Genomic DNA, 27,306 nt, shown 5'->3' with positions numbered 1-27,306 from the left:
TGCAATGGTAGCATAAAAAATGAAGTTAATGAATTTTTGTTCTGGTATAAAACTTGCCATTTAATTTATTTGTCAAGTATTATAATGTATTTGCATTGAATTTAAATCATGCACTTGAAAAAAACTATAACACACTTTTAATGGAATGAAAATAGAAATAATATGACATATGACAAAGACTTAAAAATTAGTTTCAGAAAACATATAAACCTCACTAATTCATAATTACTTGGTTACTGTGAAAAAGCAGAAGAACTCTGGAAAGCGGACAATGTGCAGTACCAAGAAAGACACCAAAGTTGTCCAGAGTAGGTTTAAGGAGGGAATTTAATTGAACAAGGGAAGATAAAGGAAGGGAATAAACAAGATAGAAAACTAGTTACCAAAATAATACACTCCTTTGGGCCTTTTTGACTTATGTGGGATTCCCTTCCAAAAAACATTACAGTGCTAAGAGCTTCATGAATGTCCTCTAAAAACTAATTTTTGAAAGTTTCTTAAAACCCATTGTAATTAAAGCATTATAGTAAATCCTCCCTAATCTAAGTATATGTTTTCACCTTCTTTGTTTAGTTTCAAAACTCACTTATTCCCATTCAGTATCACATAGGGCTTATTTATAAATCATTCATGTTGTATAAGCTTAATTAGCACTTGTCTTGCAACATTAAAACTTAGTAAAATAGAAATTTACACATCAGCCATGTTTCAGTTTTATGAATTGTGCTTCCTAAATCCAGAGCAATTAAAATTAAATGCTTTAAATATATGTTATTCCTTGAATAATCATAATGATTAATGATGAAATACTCTCTTCCAATCAAAGTGATATTATATTATGTGCTCTTGTGTAAATATTTGACAGCAGTTGTTTTGTATCTACAAATAATTGTTTCGTAATGCATGAGAGAAGCACACTTTTTTCAAATTCTCAGGAAGAAAAAACTATCTTGATTGAAGTGTTATGGGCTGTGCGTGCTATATAACATCCTCAAATGTCACACTGTTATCTGTCTGCAAGGCTGGCCATGTGCTGCTGTAAGTGCATTTGATGGCAAATTCAAGACTTCTGTACATTCAAAGTCCTTCAAACAATCTGATCCTTTTCCTTGCAATAAGAATTACAACCATACTGTAGCTATGATTAATAATTTACCTGTTAATCAAATCTAACACTGAAGAATGCATAATCATTGTAAATTATCAATAAATGAACTTGCTTGATTCAGCTGTAGGGTTGTGGAGAGCCTTTCAAGTGCAAGGTATTAGACATCCCAGGACAGAGTATTAATTCATTGTAAATTCACAAAAAGATATACTGTATAACACATATTCAGAAAGTTAAATATTAAACAAAAGATTACTTTATTGAAGTAAACAGTACATGTCTGCTTGGTGGTATTTCCATTTGTTTGTTTCAGAGTGACATTTTGCAATACATTATGCTTCAAAAAGTACACGGACAAGATCAAAGTGACCTTAGCAGTATTCTTTAGATATTAAAATAGCGCATATTATTCTATAGCAAACAATGACCTAATAGACACTGTTGAATGAGAAGACATTAGGTGAGTGGCAGCTATCAGTGCGGGCAGTACACAGTAAATGCTCATTTTTTACCAATAATTCTAATTATTAAACTGACACCTAATTGCTTAGATTTGCAAATGCATACTGTAGTGCTACTGTTGTCCTTGAGGTGAAGGTTTATAGTTTATGTTATTTTTATTCTTCCATTCTTTTCTAGAACTCACATAATCCAAACGAGAGTCACAGAGATACTATTCTGGCAGTAAGGTCACAAGTTAGGACATTCAAATATTACAATAATTTTGGTGAGAAGAAGCCATTCTGCTCAACTAAGCTCACCAGTACATTTCACCTAAGTTCTACAAAAGAATATCACGTTGAGTTTTGAAGTCCCTGACGTCCTGCTCTGTACCAGACGATTTAGTAATTTATTCCATGTGTCTATGGTTCTCTGCATGAAGAAATTAATTTTAAAATAACAGCCTGGATCCACTGTACTAAATATTTTCATTATTTTAAAAATCTCAGTCATGTCATTTCTGTTTGTTAAACTGAAAAGGTTGAGTTATTTTAACCTTATCCCATCACTCATACCCTGCAGTCTCGCAATAAGCTGAGTTGCTCTTCTCTGGAGTTTAGCTAGCACTGCTATGTTTTTTTGTAGCCCGTAGACCAAAACTGCCCAGAGAACTCCAGGTGAGACCTCACTATTATATTATTTAAAACCTAGCATTTTGTTAGTGGTTTGCATGTTCTCCCCGTGTCTGCGTGGGTTTCCTCCGGGTACTCCGGTTTCCTCCCACAGACCAAAGACATGCAGGTTAGGTGCATTGGCGATCCTAAATTGTCCCTAGTGTGTGCTTGGTGTGTGTGTGTGTGTGCCCTGCGGTGGGCTGGCACCCTGCCCAGGGTTTGTTTCCTGCCTTGCGCCCTGTGTTGGCTTGGATTGGCTCTAGCCGATCCCTGTGACCCTGTAGTTAGGTTATAGCGGGTTGGATAATGGATGGATGGATGGATGAATTTTGTTAGCGTTCTTAATGGCCTAAATGTTGATAGGGATGAGTTCACTATGAATCCTAGGTCCTTCTCATAAGGTGTATTTTCAATTTTCAGACCGTCTATTGTGTATTCAAATCTAACATTTCTACTTCCTACATGTAATACTTTACTTTTACGTACATTAAACTTGTAGTAAGAAGTCAAGCAAAATTACACCTTTTATTGGCTAACTAGAAAGATTACAATATGCAATATGCAGGTCCCATCTTCAGGCAAGATGTAATACAGAAACTGGAGTTCCCTGTATTTATATAGACACCAGGACAGATACAGCATTAGAAAACCTTTAAGTGAGACATCTTAGATGTAAACAATTAACTGACCTCTCCAGGCTAAGATTCATTTAGCGAAAGAGAAAAACAATGTATAGGTAAGATCTTTTGTTAAGATAACTGTCCAACAAAGTCTGTCGAAGTTTCTGATGAGTTTTTCAAGACAATGTGGACCTGTGGTCAGGTTGTCTGGGACAGTCCAAGAGATGCAAATAATCCTCATATCTGGTAATAAAACTCTTGCCTCTATTTAAACCATGCTGTAATGTGTTAAATTTTAGCATGAGTTTCACTTCCCATTCTTTTCTCTCTTGCTGTGTTCTGAAGTTGCCCATAAGCACTGTGACTTTAAAGTCCCTCTCACAGTGTCCATGGTTGTTGAAGTGAGGTGCTACAGGAACATTTCTCTTGCCAAGCTTGATGTGGAACCTGTGTAAATTTATTCTGTGGCAGAGTGTTTGTCCAGTTTCTCCCACATACAGGGCAGTGTCAGGACATTTCATGCCGAGAATTAGGTAGACCACACTAGATGATCGGGAGCAAAATTATCCCTTTATGTGATTTTCTAGTTAGCAGGGTGGTATAACTACACAATCTGTATTATACAGTAAATGTAAGGAAACGTTTTACATCTTTTCTGTAGACAGGGAGATGTGCCATTTTCTGTTTTTGACTTAGGGAGCTTCGGACAATTAGTTGCTGCAGGTTTGGTGATTGTCTGTATGCCAGAAAGGGTGATTCTGGAAATACATTTTTTCAGCGTTTCATCATTGTATTCCATTCCTATCCAGGTCATATGTTAAAAATAGAAGAGGTCCTAGCACTGACCCCTGAGAAAGACTACTTTTAACATCACCAAATTCAAGTTTCCTCACACCAAAACCCTTCTGGTGTTTTACCCAGTTTTGCACTCACTTACATACCATGTCCTGTTCTCCCACTTCTTTAAGTATGATTTTCAATTTTTCAAAACAACCTTACACAACATACCAGGCTGCATCATGCACAGTCTCACTGTCTCAGATATAGAGGGAAAACCAAAACACCCAAAGAAAAACTCTCTCAGACAGACACTGGGCCAGGAATGAGAACCAAACTCCTGAAGCCATTGTGCTACCCTGCTGCTTGGTCCATGATAGCATCTGTTTAGAAATGATGCCTTAACCTAGCTACCCAATTTGTACAGCTCTGTTTTGCAGAATTAGTTCTACAGAAAGATCAACAAATATTGTGTCACTTTTGAAAATAACGCTAAATGCAAAAGCTCACAAGAGAATCCATTGTTTTATATACTGTGCCCAGTTTTCCCTTATAGAGCAAATCCTTCCAGATTTGGGTGCAAAACAAGAAACAACTCTTGACAGAATGCTGTAAACTCACCAAAACTGGGGCATTTTACAGTTACCAATGAATATAGTGTACATCTTTGAGATGAAGAGATAAAGCAAACATCCCAGAAGAAAACCAATGCATACTTATGGATGTCAAACTAAATCCAGGCAGATAAATGATTGGGGAGTCTCCTTGATTCAGGTTAATTTTCCAGGAGTTTCACTTTCCTACATTTTGCAATTAAAAGTATAATCTTTATGGCTTTGTTATAAATCCAGATAAAATGCAATGGTGTTTTTTTTGAAGGTTTCAATTCCCATCCTGTCTGATATAGAAAAGCTAAAGTGGAGCCTGATTGAAATTATACATAATGTTGAAAATCGCTGCAGTTTTAAAAGGAGAAATTCATTGAACAACTCCAAAAGTGCACACATTTAAGTTAAAAACTCGTTCAAAGGTTGAAATTACTAAATACTAAAAGAAAAAACTCCATATTATGTGGAATTTTAAAAATGAAAGTGTGAAAGAAATTAAATTAAGTTTTGTACTTACAGTTAATTACAAAGCATCTTAGCTGTTCTTTGAATCTCTAGTCTCTAATAACCAAATATTGCCTTTATTTCTGAACGTCATATGAGTCATATACAACAAAAAAACTTAATGAACTGCAGCATTTGCTCCAGATCAGTTCAATTAATGGAGATCCTACACATTTGAATGACATTTTGACATTTGTGTGATCTTATAGTTGTTCCATCACACCACATAGTAATGCATCCAGCCAGGACAGTTTGAAAGAATGCAGCAATAAAAAATCATCTTTTATTTCCTCGGGATCTTTAAAAAATTCAGACACTTTTAGGATTATGTTAAGTATACCCAGAGTGTTGTGGCTTAAGGGAAAGCCATCTGAAATCTGACATTTGAGAAATCGGAAGGAGGCAACATTTTCAATCCAACAATTAGGTAGATGCTGTCTCCCGATGTCCTTAGTGACTTCCACTGTCTTGAGGTTGTTCAGCACTAAGTTAAGATCCAAGGAGTGTGACTACTGAGAGCACATTTTGGTGTAAATAAGAGCAAACTGATAGTTGTTTGTACCCTGGATGGCAGAGATCTGAAAACCCTAAACAGAAGACACACTTTTGGGACAAACAAGAGTCAAACAAGCAAACCAACTTGTTAAAACACAGAAACTGAAAACGTGTTTTTTAAATGCTAAGCCAAAAGCCTGTACTGTAATTCTTAAATAAAAAGACATCCCAATTAATTATATTGAAGAATTCCTGCAAAAAAGGCATCTGATTTATCATCAATTAATGCAATGAATTATATTGAAGAATTCCTGCAAAAAAAGGCATCAGATATATCATCAATTAATGCATGTGCAATGATGAAATGTGTATCAAATAAAACATCAAGGTGGTTACAAAATAAAAAATAAACTGCAAAATAATTTTTAACACTCCACCACAATATGTTTAATCTGCTGGAGACACAGCCAGGCAGCATTTTGTCAGATCTCCCATACTATCTCATTCCTGTCTGAGTCTTCATTTCTGATCAGGGCAACCACTTCAGATCTGAGAATAAGACTGTTATTAGAATCATATACTGAGTACAGCGTGTAGATGAAGCAGAAGTAGTTGCAGAGCCTCATAGCACATCATTAGCGATGACATAACTTTAATGCTCTTTTTATCCCCTGTGGTTTCCAACAGGAAATCAGTGGCCAGTTGCAGTTGAAATTGCCCAAGCTCACATTTCTATATTTCAAGATGAGCTAACAGGGAACAACAGAAAAGTAGTCAATAAATAGCATCCTAACAGAGGTTGAGGTTCTGAAAGGCAATTGTAAGCCATCATTCATTTTTATTGGTGATGTTCAGTTATATCAGTCTATTCCACAAACTTTTTAGCAGCTGTCAATTTTTAAATTTTAATATAGTAGTAGAATTTGTTTTCCTTAGACCTCAAGCTGGACCTCCATTTCTTGTCAATTTCAGCTAGCACTAGGAATATGTAATGTCTAAATGTTCTTTGTAATAATAATGTTACATTTGTTCCTGGTTATTATATTTTAGATAGATAGATAGATAGATAGATAGATAGATAGATAGATAGATAGATAGATAGATACTTTATTAATCCCAAGGGGAAATTCACATAATCCAGCAGCAGCATACTGATACAAAAAACAATATTAAATTAAAGAGAGTAATAAAAATGCAGGTAAAAACAGACCATACCTTTGAATAATGTTAACGTTTACCCCCGGGGTGGAACTTAAGAGTTGAATAGTGTGGGGGAGGAATGATCTCCTCAGTCTGTCAGTGGAGCAGAACAGTGACAGCAGTCTGTCGCTGAAGCTGCTCCTCTGCCTGGAGATAACACTGTCATAATTGACAGGCGCCTGCTCAGTGCCCGTCGATCTGCCACGTGTTCAGCTCCGTGCCTACAATACAGCCTGCCTTCCTAACAAGTTTGTCCAGGCGTCAAACGTCCTTCTTCCTTATGCTGCCTCCCCAGCACACCACTGCATAGAAGAGGGCACTCGCCACAACCGTCTGGTAGAACATCTGCAGCATCTTATTGCAGATGTTGAAGGACACCAACCTTCTAAGGAAGTATTGTCGGCTCTGTCCTTTCTTACACAGAGCATCAGTATTGGCAGTCCAGTCCAATTTATCATCCAGCTGCACTCCCAGGTATTTACAGGTCTGTACCCTCTGCACATAGTCTCCTCTGATGATCACGGGGTCCATGAGGGGCCTGGGCCTCCTAAAATCCACCACCAGTTCCTTGGACCCAGTTCCTTGGTCTTGCTGGTACTCAGGTGTAAGTGGTTTGAGTTGCACGATTTAACAATATGCAATCTAAAATTATGCCTTTCAGTTGTAAACATAGACTTCACAGATAATTAAATAAGCAGAGGAATGAATTTTAAATATTTTATTTGATAGATAGATAGATAGATAGATAGATAGATAGATAGATAGATTTTTTATTTGTCCCAAGGGTAAAATTTAGCTTTTACAAATGTTGAAAAATATAGAACTATTATAACAAATAACATGAGCAACCCCTACTAAAAACACATAATGATTACAAAAAATGAAAAAGAACTTCTGACTAAGTTAATGATAAGAGAACAGTCACATTGAGGCATTACAAAGGCGTATTGCTGTAGGTATAAAGGAGTCCCAGTAGTGTTTCTTCTGCTGAACAATTCATTGGCTAAATGTGCCCAATGCTAGTGTGTCATAGAGAAGATACGTAGAATTGTTCACAATGGTCATCAGTTTTGTCTTCATACTCGCCTCCGCTACTAACTCCAGCAGGTCAAGAGTGCATCCCATAACTGAGCCTACCTTCTTAATCAGCTTGGTGATTAAGTGGGACTCTCATGAAGTGATGTTACTAATCCAGCACACCACAGCAACGGATATCACACTGGCCATCACAGAGTAGTCAAACATGTAGAGGATGTCACTTCCCACATTGAAGGAGCACAGTGTTCTAAGTAAAAAAAGAGTCTGTTCTGCCATGTCATATATTTCCTTTGTGCAACTAGCCTAGTCCAGCCTGATTGATATGGACTTGCAGCAATACATCACTTCCAAATCCACACCCCGAATGTTGACCGGGTGTAGAGGCTGTTTGGTGAAATTAAAGTTAACAATCATTTCCTTTACTTTGCTGATGTTTAGTAGGAGACAGTTTTGAAGTTCTCCACCTGACTCCTATACTTTATCAAGACATCCCATTAATGAAGAATCATCAGAGAATTTCTTCTTGTGACAAGACCAGGTGTTATATTTATAGTATGAGGTATACATGGTGAACAGATAATGAGACTCGACAGTTCCTCGTAGCACTCTACTGTTGCTCACATCCACACCAAAGACATAGTACTTGTACCTCACCAACTGTGATTTTTTTGCATTTTGCAGGATACCATAGGCTTATTCATCTCCACTCATCTCTTAACAGGTATGGCTAAATGAAATTGAAGCCAATGGAGAGGAAAAAAAAACCTTATCCTCACAGTGTTGCCAGCTTTATCCAGATGAAAATAAAACATATAGAACTGATAGATAATTGCATTTTCTAGTCTTTGTTCGAATAATTCACCTAATGCTGGAGCTGCTGTTTAACATTTATATGTGGCCAACAAGTTATTGTTATGCACTGAGTATTCAATATTTGTACTTCTGTTTGGGGAAGCATAGTGGTATTATGAGTAGTGCTGGCTGGCTGGCTGGCTCTCAACTCCAGAAACCAGGTTTTGATTTTTGGGTCATTGACTTTGTGAAGTTTCCAAATTCTTTCTGTGGCAATGTGGGTATTCATCCTTTGATGAATTTGTTCGCTGTCCAAAGTTGGCTCATTTCTCATGTCGACTGTATTAATGGAAAAAGCATTTCAAGATTATGCCTGTCATTCCAAATCTAACAACCTTTTCCTTTATGATGTGCTTTCCTTCATATTGAGAGACATTTTTATCTCTCTTCAAGGCAGCAATACTGCCAGAAAGATTGTTAAGAATTTGGCAGGCCACTATGGCAGATATAAAAGACCAGATAAATGTTTGCCTATTATCAACCAAGGATTTAAACCAGTAAGTCTCAAAAATTGCTATATCACAATTCAAAACTCATTGTCAAAATAACTTTCTTTAATTTGAATGCAAAAAATGCATTCAGTAAAGATTTAGCAAAAATCCATTATGTTATCCATAATCTTAAACACAGTTTATCGTGCATCGGCAGTTTATAAGCTATGCACTTCTGAGAGCTGAGACACAAGTGCTGTGTTGAAGCAACCTCTTACAATATGGGTCATTTTTTTTTTAACTTTATTATGTGATTTGAGCTGGTATTGTTTCTCCAATTTACGATTTTTAAACATGTCAAATCTGACACTGTTATTTATTTTTTGATAGAACATGTACGTCCCTTTGACTCCCTGTGCCCTAAGCCTCAGCACATGTCATACACTGGGCATTGCAGTTCATGCCCGAGTGATCAAGAAAGAGAGAGGGAGAGACACACAAAGAATAGTAAGGAGAAATAATTAAAAACTGCTTAATCAATTTAGTACACATAATACATAGTCCCAGGGTTCATTAGGGAAATCATAGTAAAAAGTGAAAAATTAAAAGATAAAAATAAAGTCAATACGATCATTTTTACCATCTTTTTCATTATGCAGGGTCAAGGATCATAAGTTTAAATGAAACCGAAGGCAAGTTTACAAGTTGCTTACTGCCTTTACTCCATGGAGTAAATCAGAGGATTCAAAGCAAACAACTAGCTCAACACATGGGTTCCAGATTTCTGCCTCCACTTCATAGAGTAATTTCGAGGACTCATTAACAGGCACTGCATTTTCTCTCCAGAATGGAGCAGTCTGAAGGCTTCTTGCTATAGTCACATTGAACAATTTTTAGACAAACATCGAGAAAATGATAAATCAGAGGATCAATTGATGATCTGACAAAAGGAGGAGATGAATAGAAACATAGATGACAGCATCTAGAATCAGGAGTGCTGCTTTATACTTTCCTGGGATTGCAACCAATCCCTGACCTACAGCCCCCATGCTATGTGGTTCAATCACTAACTCTATTCTATAACAGATGACACATACTCATGTGTGTATGCCAAACATGCAAGTGAGCCCTCTGATCAGGCAACTCTCCTAAATTTACTCTGCATCCTTTACTTTATCTTAAGGCTTCTTCCTCAGCCTTGCTGGCAACTAACCAAGTACATCTCTCACAGAACCAGCACCACATCAGGACAACAAAACCTCCACCCTCTTGAGCAGGAATACAGCCCTACCAGCCTCCTGGACTAGCATAATCACAACATATGCCTCCTCCCTGAGTGAGCATCTGTGCAGCCTACCAACCATTTCCAAATTGCTCCTTAACAGAACCAACTTGTTTCAGTAAGGCAAGTTCTAAGAACTACTTAATTAAAGGAAATGTTATGCATGAAGATTAAGCCCACTGACAGTACCTTCATTTAAAAAAGGTCTGTCTGCTTTCTCAGCAGGCAAAACACAACCAAGATTCAAGATGGTGGCATTAGAAAAAATACAAAAATGGCAGCATGGAAAAAATAAAAATGCAATTAATAAAAATTAAACTTAGAAACAAAATATAAAGAAAATAAATATAGGTTATAATTTATTGGAGTTCAAAAAGATTTATCACAAGGATGACAAAAAATCTGTAGAAGGCAGAAAATAATTATTGAAGTTATCCAAACTGGAGCATCAGCAGCTGTAGCTTTCTTACCTCTTTGACAAAAGAAAAAAAAATATTTTCTTTCTTTCTATGAAATTCTTCCTCCACCCCAAACATCACAGTTCTGCTCAGTATCTGTGTTCCCTATGCTTGTATCTACATTTTAAGTTTTCCCTAGCTTTACACCAAATTCAATTGCACATCTTTGCCACACAGTTGAAGAAATTTGGACGTAAATTCAAGGACTAAACAGAAATTGGCCCTGCTACTGGAATAAAGTCACAAGGCCATGAGTTTGAAAGTTTTGTATCGCTACGGAGCCACAGCACACGTGGGACAACTGCAGTTTTGAAAATTTTCAGACAGACCTCATATGTTGCAATTAAAACTGCTCTAAAAGTTCATTCTAAATGAAAATTATTAATCATGATTGAACATACTTATTTGTGTCATTTTCCTGAAATTAAAAAAAAACATACACTTTCATCAAATAATTCCATGTTGTCAAAATGCTCAGTTTTTTTCAATTACTTTATTAAATAATTTTTCAAGTGTAATGAACAGTAATTAATACTCTTCCCAGACTCTCTAACTAAAAGAGTTCTAATGATCAATTACTATCTAGACTTTCCATTCATTTTCTTACCTTGGTGCCAGTTGTTGACATTTTGATTATATTCTCTCCTTTCCAATGGATGACAGACAATATGATGAATAATGACAGGCTCATTACTCTATGAACATTGTATCCCGTCAAAATCGTAGACAGCGCCCTGTAGTGTAAGTTGGAACAAGACAGCCTTTTGCTATTGAGCATGGACCCCACAGGCTTGTTTTTATCCCTTCTGTTGCTCTAGTTTAGCTTAGTAAATGTATAAAAAAAACATTTACTTATATTTACTTACCAGACATTAAGCCCGTTACAATTAGAACAGTAGTGCATAAACATTAGTAGGAACAGTCTATATTAAATGGCAAGGAACCGTGTATGTGGCTGTGATATGCGTCACTGTATTGTGTGCCTTTAATTTTCTCTCTCAGTAATACTGGTTTGTATTTCCGTAAAATGCCTGTAATTTTCTCTGACAGTAATACAGTGGAACCTCAGTTCACGACCATAATTCGTTCCAAAACTCTGGTCGTAACCCGATTTGGTCATGAACCCAAGTAATTTCCCCCATAGGATTGTATGTAAATACAATTAATCCGTTCCAGACCTTACGAACTGTTTACTTAAAAGCCTTGTGCAGCGCAGCGCCTGTCGGTTTTTGGAATTGATTGTTTTGCTTTTATCTCTCTCTCTCTGACATTCTCTGCTCCTAGCGGAACTGTCATCTCTGACTTGTCATGGAGCACATTTAAGCTTTTGAAAAAGAAACAAATGTTTGTTTGCAGTGTTTGAATAAAATTCCTGCTTTCTACAACCTCCTGTGTCTCTGTGCAAATCTGTGACCCAAGCGTTCTAAGGAACCCGGATTTCACAAAGGATTTTGTCTTGCAAACAGACGCAAGTGCATTAGGTGTAGGCGCAGTCCTGTCACAGATTTTTGATGGAGAAGAACATCCAATCACATATCTGAGTAGGAAATGACTTCCTAGGGAACGTAATTATTCTACAATCGAGAAAGAATGCTTGGCAATTAGGTGGGCTGTGGAAGCACTTCGCTATTACTTGTGGGGACGAAACTTCACTTTGGTAACTGATCATGCTCCACTTCAATGGTTATACCGACAGAAAGATACAAACTCTCTTCTCATGAGATGGTATCTGTGCTTACAACCTTACAGTTTCACAGTAAAACATCAACCAGTTTCTGAACACATCATCGCAGACGCATTATCTCGACTACATGAACCTGAACCTGGTACAGAGAGTTGCTTGATTCATGAGAATGTGAATAAAGCTAAGGGGGAGGGTGTAAACTGGAGGGGTGATCGAACCCCAAGAGGACACAGACACCCCTGGGAAAACCCCTGATACAGAGCCTACCTTCATATTGCTCCTTCCCTTCTCACTTACGCTATAACACGTACTAAAGCCCTCATGCGGTACTCCGTTTACTTAAAAGCCTTGTGCAGCGCAGCGCCAGTCGGTTTTTGCAATTGATTGTTTTGCTTTTATCTCTCTCTCTCTCTGACATTCTCTGCTCCTAGCGGAACTGTCATCTCTGACTTGCCATGGAGCACGTTTAAGCTTTTAAAAAAGAAACAAATGTTTTTTGCAGTGTTTGAATAAAATTCCTGCTTTCTACAACCTCCTGTGTCTCTGTGCAAATCTGTGACCCAAGCGTGACACTATATTTACTGATTTCCATCTCTAAATTAAGCCACTAAAACTCTAAAACTGTAACATCTAAAGCAAGTAGTCAAAAAGGGAAATGTGAGGGAGAGGATAAAGAACACAGTCAAAAAACAAAGTGAAGATCAAAGCCAGGAATCAAAAAGGAGTCGTATTCACCAAATCACAAACCAAACATCAAAGTCAACAAGCAGAATAATTTCAAGAGCCAGAGATTCAAAGTAAAGATAATCATAATAGAAGTTTATCCAAATCTCAGATACAAAATGGTTGTCAAGATGACCTTTTCATCCTTCTCCAGTGATCCCACAATGTTCTGATCCTAGAGGCTACACCCCAGACCAGCACGACGGAATCGACAAAACAATTGAGAACCCACCGTCAAAACAGAATGATATTAATTAAAATTCAACTTTTAAATGTGGGCTCCAATCAAAAAAAATAACTAACATTGAATTCCTTGAGTATAAAAAAACCAGACACACCACCTAGATGATTTTTTTTACAAGGAAAGGACAGAAAAATTTTAAGTAATAAACTCAAGTGATACTCTCTCTTCTCTGATTCTTCCCTTCCCATCGATCACAGAAATCACCTACAACAAGGCGTGACTCTGGCCACATTGAAATTGCTACAGAATTCTGCATTAAATGAGACAACATTAGCAATTGTATGAGGTAATATTATAAAAATTACTTTAAATCATTCAAAGGTGATTAAAAATTGCACCAAATTTACAAATACTTAATTGTATTATGAACATAAGTACAGTATATTTCTACCAACAACAAGTAATAAAAGTTACTAATAACTTATTTACTTATAAGCGTTGTTCTCAGTTGTTATCTTTTTACTACACCCTCAGCAAAAGTGACTAAGTATGTGCTATAAAAATTAGGTAATTATTTTTTTAAATTTAATTCTATTTAGTAATGGTATAACATTATGTCCCTTTTCAATTTCATCAGTTTATTTTTCCATGCATGCACACAACATACCACAGACCTGCATGTGACACTGGTTCTTTCAAAAATCTGTAGCTTTGATTAAAATGTAATTTAGTGTGATTGTAATATAACATTTTAAAGTAAATATTGTGCACTTCATGTTTCTGTTTCTGCGGTTTGTTGTTTACTTTGATCCATGTTGATAAAGTAACATCACATAACCTCTTGTGCTCTGTTGCCGACATCACCGTGTATAGCGCTTTAAATATTATTGTGGTCACAATACCTGCTGTCCCTCAGTAGATAAATATGGTGGTTTGTTTAGCCTAGTTCACTTATTTCTTGAGTAAGTTTTAGGTTTTGCAGTTTTCCAGTCTTAGTTTGCTTATTTCTCAAGTATGGTTTAGATGTTTTCCTGACTTTCTGAGTTTTAATTTGTATCCTGTCTCTTTTAACTTTGTTTGACAGGTTATTTTGTTCTGGACCTGACAGTTCCTAATGACATCTATTGCTCTCTTTCATCATCTCCTGAGGCTTATGTATAGAAAGTGTAGAATGCGTAGAATTCACACTAAAACATGGCGTAAAGAAAAAAGTGTAAATGTGCATATGCACAAATAAATTCAGATGCACAAAACCGTGCGTGAGCCAACTTCCATGCACTTCAATTCCATATATACTTATTAATTATTATTATTATTACCGGTCAGCGTGAAAAGTAACGCACGTGCACACGCCTGCCAACCCACTCCAACTCCTCCCTGAATTACACCCCCTTGAATATGCAAATCAATATGAATAGCACTTTAACTTGGCAAAAGCATGGGGAAAAATAAGTCTTTCTTCAAACGCAAAGTGGAGGCATGGAAAAACATACTATTTGTTGGCTTAAGCAGTGGTATAAGCAACAAAAGGAAGTTGATTGAATGATACAGAGTGTCAGAGACACTCAAAAGCTCAAGTTCAGAAAGTTGCACAGTGCCTGAAATAAAAAAGATGTGATCAGATATCAAAGTCGCCATGAAAAGTCGAGTCGTAGTCCATCTCTGAATCTCATACGGAAGTCTATTAGGGTTCAGAGAAAAACAAAAGGGGACAAACTGAAGAAAAAAGTTTGACATGTCTATTTTAATCTCAAAATTTTCACTTTAATCTTGTAGTTTATTTTGTCATTAAAATAGAATTTTGCAAACTTTATCTTAAAAACAATAAAAACATAAAATAAAAACAAATACTAGAGTTTCTCAAATCCCATTGTAACTAAAGTAGCATGTTAAATGCTTTGTATTCTATGTGTTCTATGTGTATGAATCAGTACGTGCTTCTTAAATGGGCTTTCAATTACCCCGACAGGAACACACAAGCACTGATCTCTACACAGAATACATTACACTCACAATATTATCACGATAATGTCTCTGAACATTTTAGAATATTATGATATCACTTTCATGATGAAATGCATTAAAACATTTATTAAACATGGTGGCACAGTTCGCAGTGGTAATGATGAGCTGGCGCATCATCCAGAGATTGTTCCTGCCTTCCACAAGATGCTTGCTTTGGCATGCATGACCCTCGATGAAATAATTTATTGCAGCAGTACTGTCTCTGTCAAACATACAAACCCCCAATTGCTGTCCTTCTGTTTTCATTCTCCACGTAACCAATCGCCACAATGTATATGCTTTGTAATAAATGTCAAACCAGCTGTAAGTCTAGAATGACAATTCTCTAAAACTTTTAAGCATCATTGAAAAATCTTTGTAATACGTGTTTAATTATTCCATCCATCTATCCATCCAGGATCACGCCAGTCCCAGCAAGCATACAGCGCGAGGCAGGAACCAACCCCCGGCGCACCCCCACATGTTTAACTATTATCAATATGCATTATTTAAATGAGGTTAACAATTTATGTCTATAATGTAATATGCATACTTTAATGCATTTCATCTGAAAAAAGATATGAAGTGTACATACTAGTATTCTAAAAGCACATAGCTCCAAGAGGATAGCTCTTGAAAATCTAAATCGATCTAAATCTAGAAGCCAGTAATAATCACCTGTAAACATGTGCTCTCTTCTATTGAATTGAATTGAATTTCTTTATTGTTTTTGTATGATACAATGAAATTCAATATGCAAATCCTCCATAAACTTATTTTCCTATAAAATGACAAAATAAAGTATTATAAAAACAATGAAAAATATACAGTATGAAAACATAAGTACAATATGCATATACGTATTGTGTACATAGTGCAAATGGTTCATAAAGTGTTTCAGGTAGTGCAATATTGCAGCTGTAGTGCAAGTTTACTATGAGTTAGCTATGAGTGTGTTTCTGAGTCTTGAGGTCTGTAAAGGAAAGGCTCTGAAGCATTTGCTGGATGGGTGAAGTTCAAATAGACTGTGCACATGACTTGAGTGCAATCCATGCAGATACTGGTGGCTTTCCATACACAGTGTGTACTATAAATGTTCTCCAGGGCTAGAAGACTTGCATAGATGGTCAACCCTTCATCTCACTCTAGCTGGAAGAATTAAAGTTGTTAAGATGAATATTCTTCCTAAGCTTCTTTTTTATTTCAAGACATTCCAATATACATCAATAAATATTTTTTTAAGCAATTAGATTCAACAATAGCCTCATTTATTTCGAACTGAAAACATCCACGTATCCAAAGAGCGACCCTACAAAGACCTAAGTCAGTAGGTGGCATGGCTCTACCCAACTTTCAGTTTTATTACTGGGCAACAAACATACAAGCTATAAAATCCTGGACACAAATAGATGAAAAAACACATGTATGGTCCACAATAGAAGTAAAATCCTGCAGTACTTCTTTATATTCCTTGCTTTGTGCCCAAATAAATGCTTCACTCACTCAGATCATGGAACCAATGTAGAAAGCATTTTAAGATGGAGAATCTTTTATCTGTGGCACCTCTGCACGAGAACCACCTTTTTCAACCCTCGCAAACATATGCAGTTTTTAATGTCTGGAAAAGATTTGGGATTAAAATGCTTAGAGCTCTTTATATAGACAACATCTTTGCATCCTATCCTACAATTACATTCCAAATTTAACTTTCCAGCTACACATTACTTTCACGACCTTCAAATTAGAAACTTTGTTAAACAGAACCTGCCCAATTTTCCTCATCTTGCACCTTACTCCATGGTGGAAAAAATATTGCTCAATTTTGAGGACTTAGACACCATCTCTGCAATATATAAAATTATTTTAATGCCCCTCCCTTTCCAAGATCCAAGAGGACAATGTGGAAAAGATCTCTTAATCAATATAGAGAATGCAGAGAATTCAAAAATTATATATTAAGCACATCTGTCTCATTTAAAACTGTCCAAAGTATTTCCGGGGCAAGATCCAACCTGCGAATGCTGCAATCTAGTCCCAGCTTCACTGGGTCACATGTTTTGGGCATGCACCAAATTAACATCATTTTGGACCAAAATGTTTTAAGTGCCTTTCAGACAGCCTTGGTGTCACAATCCCTCTTAATCCACTAACAGCTCTGTTTGGGGTTCTTCCAGATAGGTTTAAAGTGGAGAAGGACAAACAAACTGCAATTGCATTCACTACACTTCTGGCACACAGACTTATTTTGCTAAACTGGAAGAATCCTAACTCTCCTCTTTTAAGTTAGTGGGAAACCAATGTTTTATACTATTTGAAATTGGAAAAAATCATATTCTCAGTTAGAGGATCTGTGCAGAACTTTTTTTAAACCTGGCAGGATCGAATAGCATAAACGTGCATATTCAAGGGTGGAGGCTGCCATGGGAATGTGCATGGCTTTATGGCAAATATAGTTTTATATATCGAGATGTGAGCATGGAAATGGACGTACAAAACATTTTTGTGCATACGCACTGTTTATACATGAGGCCCCTGGTCAGTTCATTTTTTGTTGTGTGTAAATTACAAAGAAACTCTTATTTGCATGAACTAGCAAAATATCCGCGCTTCGCAGTGGAGGAGTAGTGTGTTAAAGAAGTAATGAAGAAGAAAAGGAAACATTTTAATAATAACATAACATGATTGACAATGTAATTGTACTGTCATTGTCATGAGTGTTGCTGGCATATATATATATATATATATATATACAGTATATACACACACACACATACACACATATAAACATATATATACACATCATATATATATATATATATATACACATATATATATATATATATATATATATATATATATATATAGTCATGCACACGCGAATAGGAGACTACGGACGGACCTTAACACGCTTTGGAAGACGTTCACTGGCAGGGAGTGGCCTTTCTCCTTTGATTTCTTCCAGGAAAAAAGACGCTCTGCCACCATAAGCCTCATTCCCGCAGTACGTTACTTCCGCCCTTCCTCCGCCATCTGTCTTGACGTCATCAGTCCCATCCTCCCTCACGGTTCATTCCCAGCTTTCCTCCACTTCCGGCTCCTCCTTATAAAATGGCCGCCGACGCCTTGTATGGCGTCGCGCATATGAACTGTTTTGTTTATATCTTTTGACCAGATTTGCAGTGTGGATTTGTCTGCAATATACAGGGCCGGAACCCCCAAACCTTTATGTTGTCTCTTGTAAAGTCTTTTACAATATATATACATATATACATATATTTATATATACACATATATACACATACATATATATATACACACACACACATATATATATATTAGGGGTGGGACTCAATTAAAAAAATTAATCTAATTAATTAGAGGCTGTGTAATAATTAATCTTGATTAATCGTATGTAATCACACATGAAAATTTGCCCCAAATCGTAAATGTTTTTTTTTAATTTAAAAGGGTTTTAGTGGGCGACAGAGTCAAATAATAGACATGGACATGAATATTGTAAACTCAAGCTCTTTTAATTTCTAAAAAAAAAAATGCTTTTAAACTGCATTTCAATTCAAAACAGAAACAAAAATATCATCCCTGGCTAAAATTGGGCAGACTTAAAAATAAAGTGGTATTTTAAGTACATTTTCAGAATGGTATTGTCTTTAAATAATAATAACCAAAATTTCAACATAAAGTGCAGTTTTACTTCTTAAAAAAAGAAATCAGAAACATAAAAAGTAATTTGACCAGCTTCATCTTTAAACTCTGAGTAACCTTAGCCAAAATTATTTTGTACGTTAGGCTAAAACAGTGTGATCATTGAACATTTTGTAATTAGATGTAATTAGAATTACTAACGGTCACGGAAGTCCAATGATCCCCAGTAAGAGCCACAAAGTCCGCTTTCTGTAATGAATCTAATTTTGCTTGCTTTTCAGTGTGCACAAAACCATGCTTTTATCAAGGCTTCTGTCCGGTAGTCTTTTGAAATGAAATTTGCCTCCGATCAGTCTTAGGAACGCACTTTATTCCGACTCTAACATTTTTGTAGCTCTGATGTGTGCATCGATGTAATCGATGTACCAGGAAATCATGCATTGACAAAAGTTCCCCTTTGCTTGGAATTGAAAGTGTGATTAAATGCGTTATTTTTTTTAACGCATTATGGAGTACATGCATCAAAGCTTCTCAGCTGTGCTTGTGCTAAGAAAAGGAAACATTTTAAAAATAACGTAACATGATTCTGCGTTAACCGCATATTTTTCATACGTCTCAAACAAAGGGGATGCGAGGGTAAAATGAATCGGGAAGCACACGTACATACTCAGTGCATCCCCTCTCGGGAATCGAACCTCGGATGTCGGTGCTAGAGGCGAAGCCTCTACCATTGCGCCACGACGTATGGTTTGTCTATTTGAAAGTATGTAGATCGGGGTATATATATACATATATATATATATACTGTATATACCCGCATTTCGCAGCGGAGAAGTAGTGTGTTAAAGAAGTTATGAAAAAGAAAAGGGAACATTTTAAAAATAACGTAACATGATTGTCAATATACAGTAATTGTTTTGTAAGTGTTATGAGTGTTGCTGTCATCAAGGATTTGATTATCATTATTTCTTTCAATCAGGTTCGCTTTTGTAGGATGTGTTGTGTTCAAGTTAAATTCCGTGTTTGTCAATCGTTGTAAAGATAACAGGTTTCATTCATTGATTCGTTTCTTACTGCATCAATAAACAGCTCGTCTTCCTCTTTACCTGAGACGTGACACACTGCATGCACGGGTTTTTTTTTTACACTGTCTTCCTTTAGTGGGACATTGACTTTTTCCACCGTGTGCTTTGTTTCCGCAGTAGCTACACTTATGAATATGCTTGTATGTATCACACGCTTCATATTTTTTTGCTGCCTTCTTATTTATGTAATTCGGTTTTTGTTCAGCACTCTTTGGAACTGTTGCTTTTTGTCTGTGCACTGCGTCATTTCACGTGAGCCACTCGGTGTACATGTATCGAAGGTTCCCAGCTCTGCCGGTGCCATCTCGTGCGATGTCCACGGCTGTATTTAAAGTTAGCTAAGACCCGGCACTTAAAAGTTTCTCTCGCAGTTTCGCCGAGTTTGTGCCAAACATCACCCTGACCATCTCTTCTTCCACTGCATAAGCACAGTCCTTCACCCGTGAATAGTGTTTCTATTGGATTGCCGCTGCCGGACGGCCTTATATGGGCAGGCACTAAATTACGCATCGAGCAGAAGTCTATTATAGTATATGGACGAAAAAATAGGTTCCAGTTATTAAGCGTAGAATTTCGAAAATGAAACCTGCCCAACTTTTGTAAGTAAGCTGTAAGGAATGAGCCTGCCAAATTCCAGCCTTCTACCTACACGGGAAGTTGGAGAATTAATGACATTGGAAACTTCAATATGGCGGCCGACAGTGGCATCAAACTACTGAAATAAGTACGTACATCGGTTTTGGTTAGCGCAGGGAAGCCACCTACCAAATTTCATGAAGATGGGGCCATAAATAAGAAAGTTCAACATGGCGAACGTTGTCAACCGTTATGACTGCTACGCGTAGAATTTCGAAATGAAACCTGCTTAACTTTTGTAAGTAAGCTGTAAGGAATGAGCCTGCCAAATTTCAGCCTTCTACCTACACGGGAAGTTGCAGAATTAGTGATGAGTCAGTGAGTGAGTGAGTGAGTGAGTGAGTGAGTGAGGGCTTTGCCTTTTATTAGTATAGATAACATGAACCAAATTGCCACTTATTGTGAATCTTGCTCTGAAGTAAAATATAACAACAGAAAAACAAAAAATCTATTTGAAAAAAATTAGATATCCCCAAAATGTATAAAATGCAGAAATCAATCTGATGTACATTAGAGATTGCACCGAAGCTGTAGCCAGAAGAACCAAGCCAGTGTTAAATGTGACTGCATATAAGTCACAGTTTAGGGAAAAAGTAAAACCATATAATTTGAGTATGAATTTTCCGTCAGACACTGCATATGTACAGTATATGATTCCAAAAGCATACCAAAATCATGCACAAACAATAAAACTTTAGTACACATGGCACAAGAAAATAGTATGAAATGAGTATATAAAGTATACATTTGCCACCAGCATGGTTAGACAACATGAATCATGTTTAGTCACAATAGTTTGACAACATATGCATACTCACACCAGATGATTTCATAGAATAGTGACGTCCAGCTGATTCCATAGCATTCTGACAGCTTTTTCAGTATTTCAGACACTCTGCACACTTTTGTGCAGAGCATCCTTTGTCACAAACCACGGTAAAACATAACCATTGATGAAACTGAATTGGAGAGACAAAATAGAAAAAAATTGTAGTCCGAAGTTACAGCAGGGCTACGGACCAGTGGCAATTTGTGCTACAAAATTCTAGTGCCGTAAAAAGACAAGGGAACATGAAAGTTATCCTTAATTCAAGAAAAATAGTATTAAGAATGTATAATAAAATGTATTTCTTTTGGTTTCCTTTTTGTTGTGGAAGAAATGTTTTTATAAATCTAATCCATTGCCATTTCAAAATGGATGAGTTTGCTAAGTTTTCATGTTTGGACTCATATCCCATGTGGTCTAATTTTAAACCACAAAAACATGCATAGTATTTTATATTAATAAAAAGATCCACTTATTATGACAGTTTCTTGTGACTGGTTAAAATAAAAGAAACAAATTACACAAGAAAGAAATGTTTTTTATTGGTATGATGAATCAACCTTTTTTGTTAATAATAAACAAAAGATTTTGCTCATTAGTTTTTATTTAATGTTCTAACTGGCAATTCGGCATCAGCAATTCATCTATCCTGCATGTATTTGGAAAGTGTGAGGAAGCTGGAGCACCCAGAGGAAACCCACACAGACATAGGGAGAATATATAAACTCCATGGACCTGGGATACAAACACTGGTCTTCTTATTGTGAGGCAGTAGCACTGCTGCTGCACCACTGTGCTGCCTCTTGGCTCACTTGTGAAATTTAAATGTTAATATTTAGAAGACTTCAGTCGCACATACAAAGCACATGCTGCATTGTAACTAACAGCAGTTGTCTTCTAAGCCTGCTAAAATGAAATGCACTACAACTGTGATTTGTGCATCAATTGTTGCATGTAAAATGCAAATATTAAAAAGAGATAATTATTATAGTATTTCACTTCTAATGATTCTGTATTAATATAAGTGCTCTGCAATTTGACTATGTGGACTGTTCTTGGCCAAATTATTTTAAAAAGTGTTATGAAAATAAAGTGAACTCAATAAAATTGAATTGGCCTCTGTGTAACTGGGCAGCTGCCTTTTAAAATGAGTGCTAGGGAAAGCAGAGAGACAAAACAGATGGAAATGAAACCCAAAGGAACTGGGCAATGAGACAAAAATGGTTGTAGGTAGCATCCAGGAAGGGCAAGGGCACATTCAGTAAACATCTAGCCAGGACAGCATGGTTGCATGGGCACCCGAGAAGACTTTGCATAATATAATAGGCATGAGCTCGTCTGGCCATATGTGTTTCTGCTTTATTATATTGTCAGTCTACAACTTTATTATTTATTTAAACTCACTATTTGTCAGTTAACCACTTACACCATACCCAGAGGCAATTCCATGTTAAACCAGCCCCAAAAATGTACATGAAAGTGGCCTGTGTAATTTATAAATTCCAATTTAGAGGGGAAAGAGCAAGGTTTATTCTAATGCGAACAATAGGTTGGAGCCCAAAACTGAGAGCTGAGCAGAGATAGAGTGACAGATCTTAATGACTGCAAAACAATAGCTCTACCATTCTGCGTAGAGAGTCATTTGAGTAAATATAATTTCTTAGGGTACTTCTTAGATTGGCAATACATTTCTTAAAATAACCCATAAGGAATATGAAATAAATAAGAACTGATTACACATCTGCGACTTTGGCTCTCATGCAAGATTTACATGAAAATATTCATCAGAGTGTAACAGTGTAAAAGAGAAAAGCAGGATTTGGGACAGAAACAAAGAAATCGCTGTATTTCTGGGTGAGCAAGTCAAAATCCAAAGTACGATTTATATATGATCACAACTTTCCATTAATGAGATACATTAGCATTACAGTACAGTTAAGTCTCATAAATCACCACATTTATTTATCACATTCTGCCCATTTATCTTCAGGTCAGCTATAATGGAAAACACTGTCATTCTTTTAGGCTGGGTAGAGAAACCTTTCAAATTGTGTGACAATGTGACTTATTGCAGTTTTTAGCAAATTACATCTTAGTTATTTAATGCTATGATGTGTAGTTAACCATTGTTCTAGTTTTGTGTTCTTCAATATAGCTTCAGAAAGAAAAGAACCAAGGCCCCCATGCATAGCAGAAACCAATCCTTGATGTGATACAAATTCACCCCAGACCACATTTTTAGACACCCACACTCATTTTTGCAAGACCTGTTCAGAGTTAACAATCAAATAATGTGCACTCTTTTGGAAGGGTAGAAGGAATTAGACTCCCTGGAAAAAAAATCCATGCCAATAAAGGCGCAGTGTGCAGATCCCACGAACACAGTGACACAGCCAGAAACTGAACCCAAATCCCTAAGGTGCTAGAAGCACTACCCATTGCACCACAGTGCTACCCTAATAATGTAGTATTACAAATTAAATTTCCGTTGCAGGTTGTTGTTTTAATCATAGATAGTAATGATAGGTATTTCCCGAATTATTTGTTATTTTTGAACAAATCAATTCACAACCATGAGCTAATCGATTCAGTTCCAGAAGTGCGGTGGCGCATGCATGATGTGTCACTGTATTTTGTATTGCATTTAGATGTTTAATGTGCATGTTCAAATCTTGCCAGTCAAATCCATGATTCTTATTAACTTTATTTAGGATTCTTTTGAGCTCGAACAGAATCATTACTGGAAAACAAGAACTCTGTCACTGATAATTCTCTCATTCATATGTGTTTTGTACAAGTACTAAACTAAAATATTTGTCAGTTATAAAGTTCAACAAATTAGTAGCATAAAATTGAACCTTATAAAAAATATTATTCTAATTTCTAGGTGATCCTTTTTTAATTATTCTAATTTCTAATAATTACTTACATTTAACTTTAACGCAAAGTTTTTTATGTCTCATTGACTGCACTGAGTTTAAACTGAATTCTTACCTACAAACAAGGCACATGAGTCATTTGATTTGCGAACTTAATCATTACTATGGAATGAGTCAAATGATTCTTTCTCATTTGATTCTCAAACTGAATCATAAGCCAAAAATTAGTTGCACAATAATTGTTCATTTGATTTGCGAACTGAATGATTACCCAAGAACGAGCCATACAACTCTTGTTTATTTGGTTTGTGAACTGAATCATTACCAACCAATGACTTGCACAATTCTCGTTCACTTTTAATTCTCTAATGTATTGTCTTGCTTTCATTACGTGTCTTATCTAGGTTAGGTTTTGTGCTTTATTTTCAGATCTATGGTTTTACTTATCGAGACCTAACAATCCTGTAGTTATCATTAAGTTGTAAACATTTCATAAATCATGTTTAAGGTTACAAGGTTGCAAGAGATTTTACTTTGTCATTAAGGCAACTTAAAGTAAGTCAAAATATGGATTGATGTTGCATTTTAAAGATGTGATCATTATTTATCTGTATTTGTGTTGTAGATGTGAATTATAAAAGAAATTATTTTATTTTCATTTTTGTAGAGAGGTCCTTCAATATTAATTGACTGCATGAATATAGTTTTAGCAAAACGGAGTGCTGCTACACACTGTTTTCTCTGTGAATTTTACACATTCTCACCATGCTTATGTGGGTTCTTTCCAGGGACACTTGCTTTCATCCATAGTCTAACATATGTGGATTATCTCTGATCCTTTAGTACTTGGTGAGGAAGTTCAATGCTTCATTAGAAATTACTCAAACGCTATTTTGTCCTGTCATGCTCAGGAAGAAATAAAGAAAAAAATGGTTTTGGATTCCCATAATTCATTTGTGACACATTTGTATGGCTGGTCAATAGATACAATATGAAAGCATATTTGCTCAAACACAAATAAAAGCATTCTTACAGCAGAGAAATGTAGTCACAATGTATTTCCAACATGCTTTTCATTGCTTTTTTGTAGTTGCTTTGGTCAGTCCTTTATTACACTCACTTCAGAAAAATGAATCGTCCTCCAATATACAAATGGTAGTCAAAATAAGAAAAGGAATCATAACACAGGATCACTAATAATAAAAAAAAATCATTCTAAATTTCTTAATTTCTACAATAAATTACTCAATTTTATTAGACTGTGAAGCAATCAAACTTTTCACCGTTATAACCCACAAGTTAAAGATACTGTACCTTGTAAGAAAAAAGGGTAAAACATATGGCATTGATGGAATTACACCCATAAACACTTGCTGGAATCAGCTGTTTGAGCCCATATCACAAATAATTTAATCCATTTTACCTAGCTGGCACACTAACTCCAAAATTAAATTAACAATATTTACTTTATCTCAACAAAATACTTATTGTCTACCGTCCATTCTCACAAATGTCAAACTGAAAAAACAGATTTACAAATTAAGGCCTCTAACCTGAACTCATATTCTCCCATTTATCACCAGACTATGAATGCAGACATCTGCCTCTTCTCTCATGTCACTTAATGCTAGAATCCATGAAGCCTACAGAAAAACTCATAAACCTGTAATCCTGGGCCACCTTAAACGGTGCCATCTTTCGCCTTTACGTCTGGTGCAGCTGTGTTCTTATATGTGAGTGGACGTTTCTTGTGAGGAGGGCTTCTGTTCTCTTTCTCTGATGTAGAACCCTCATCATCATCTGAGTTCACTTCTGTTATAGCACCTCTTTATGTGAAAACAGCAGTGTCAGATCGGATGACCGTGAATATGACTGAAAAAATAAAACTGAATTAAAAAAAAAAAAATGCTAACTTTTACAAGTACCATAAATTTACACTGGCTGTTACAGACTCAAATCAAATGTATGTATTTATTCTATAATAATAACAATAACTACTTGACTACAGACGCGTCTGGAATTGAACTGGGAATCTCTTGAGTACAAGTCAGCAGTTCTTACTACTGCACCACCGAAGTGGTCGTATCAGCAATGTACCCTAATCCGAATTCTTTTTCTAGTTTTATATTCTTGAATAAACGCGTACTTGTTTTGTTATACTTGTACCTTTTGTGAATTGTTTATTTGATATTTGGACTTCAGTCTTCACACGTTATCAGAGGTGGGTAGTAACGAGTTACATTTACTCCGTTACATTTACTTAAGTAACTTTTTTTAAAAATTGTACTTTTAAGAGTAGTTTTACTGCACCATACTTTTTACTTTTACTTGAGTATATTTGTGAAGAAGAAACGCTACTCTTACTCCGCTACATTGGGCAACACTTGAATCGTTACTTTTTTCCATTAGATATATTTTTTTCCAGAGAGAAGCCACCAGTGGATCTACTGCATGACTGTTTCACAATCAGACGTAGCAACAATAATCACAAGACTCAGTTTCACCAATCAGATGTAGCAACAATAATCACATGGCTCCGTTTCACAAATCAGATATAGCCATGCAGTCACATGACCACACACAAACTGTGGCGGCATAGACACTGCCTGAGTGCTGTGTCTGTGTATAGGAGAGTGGCAGATACCGCTATAATAAATAACTGTGCTGTTCCTGTTTCAAGCTGAATAAAGATGGTGTCGCTAAAGTATTTAGACTCAGCTTCATGTTTTGGGGTGCAAGACGGGGACTCAAACATCACAGCACACACACGTGGTCACAATGCTGTAGTAAACAGTATACGCTCATAAGGATGTTGACTATATGAGTGAGGCACACCAACTGATGATTGCCCATAATCCCGCAGCGAGAGAGAGAAGAACCATCAGCTCAGTTGTGATCACATGCTGCTCGGAAGACAAAGCATATATGGACTATTTGTATTGCAAGACCTCACTCATTTATCAAGTCAAAATTTATTAAAAATTTTAGCTCGTCTTGCAAAACACTCGCAAACCAAGTTACTCGCAATCCAAGGTTCCACTGTACATGAAAAATTACGAGTCAACTCCTGCTGAAGCTTAGCTATCACTTCACTGAGTGAAGAACAAACACGTTTTAACCAAACATGCACAGAC

Source organism: Polypterus senegalus, chromosome 5 (genome assembly GCF_016835505.1).
Source record: "Polypterus senegalus isolate Bchr_013 chromosome 5, ASM1683550v1, whole genome shotgun sequence".
Classification (NCBI taxonomy): Eukaryota; Metazoa; Chordata; class Cladistia; order Polypteriformes; family Polypteridae; genus Polypterus; species Polypterus senegalus.
The sequence above is the reverse complement of the archived record's forward strand: the minus strand, read 5'-3'. Positions refer to the sequence as shown.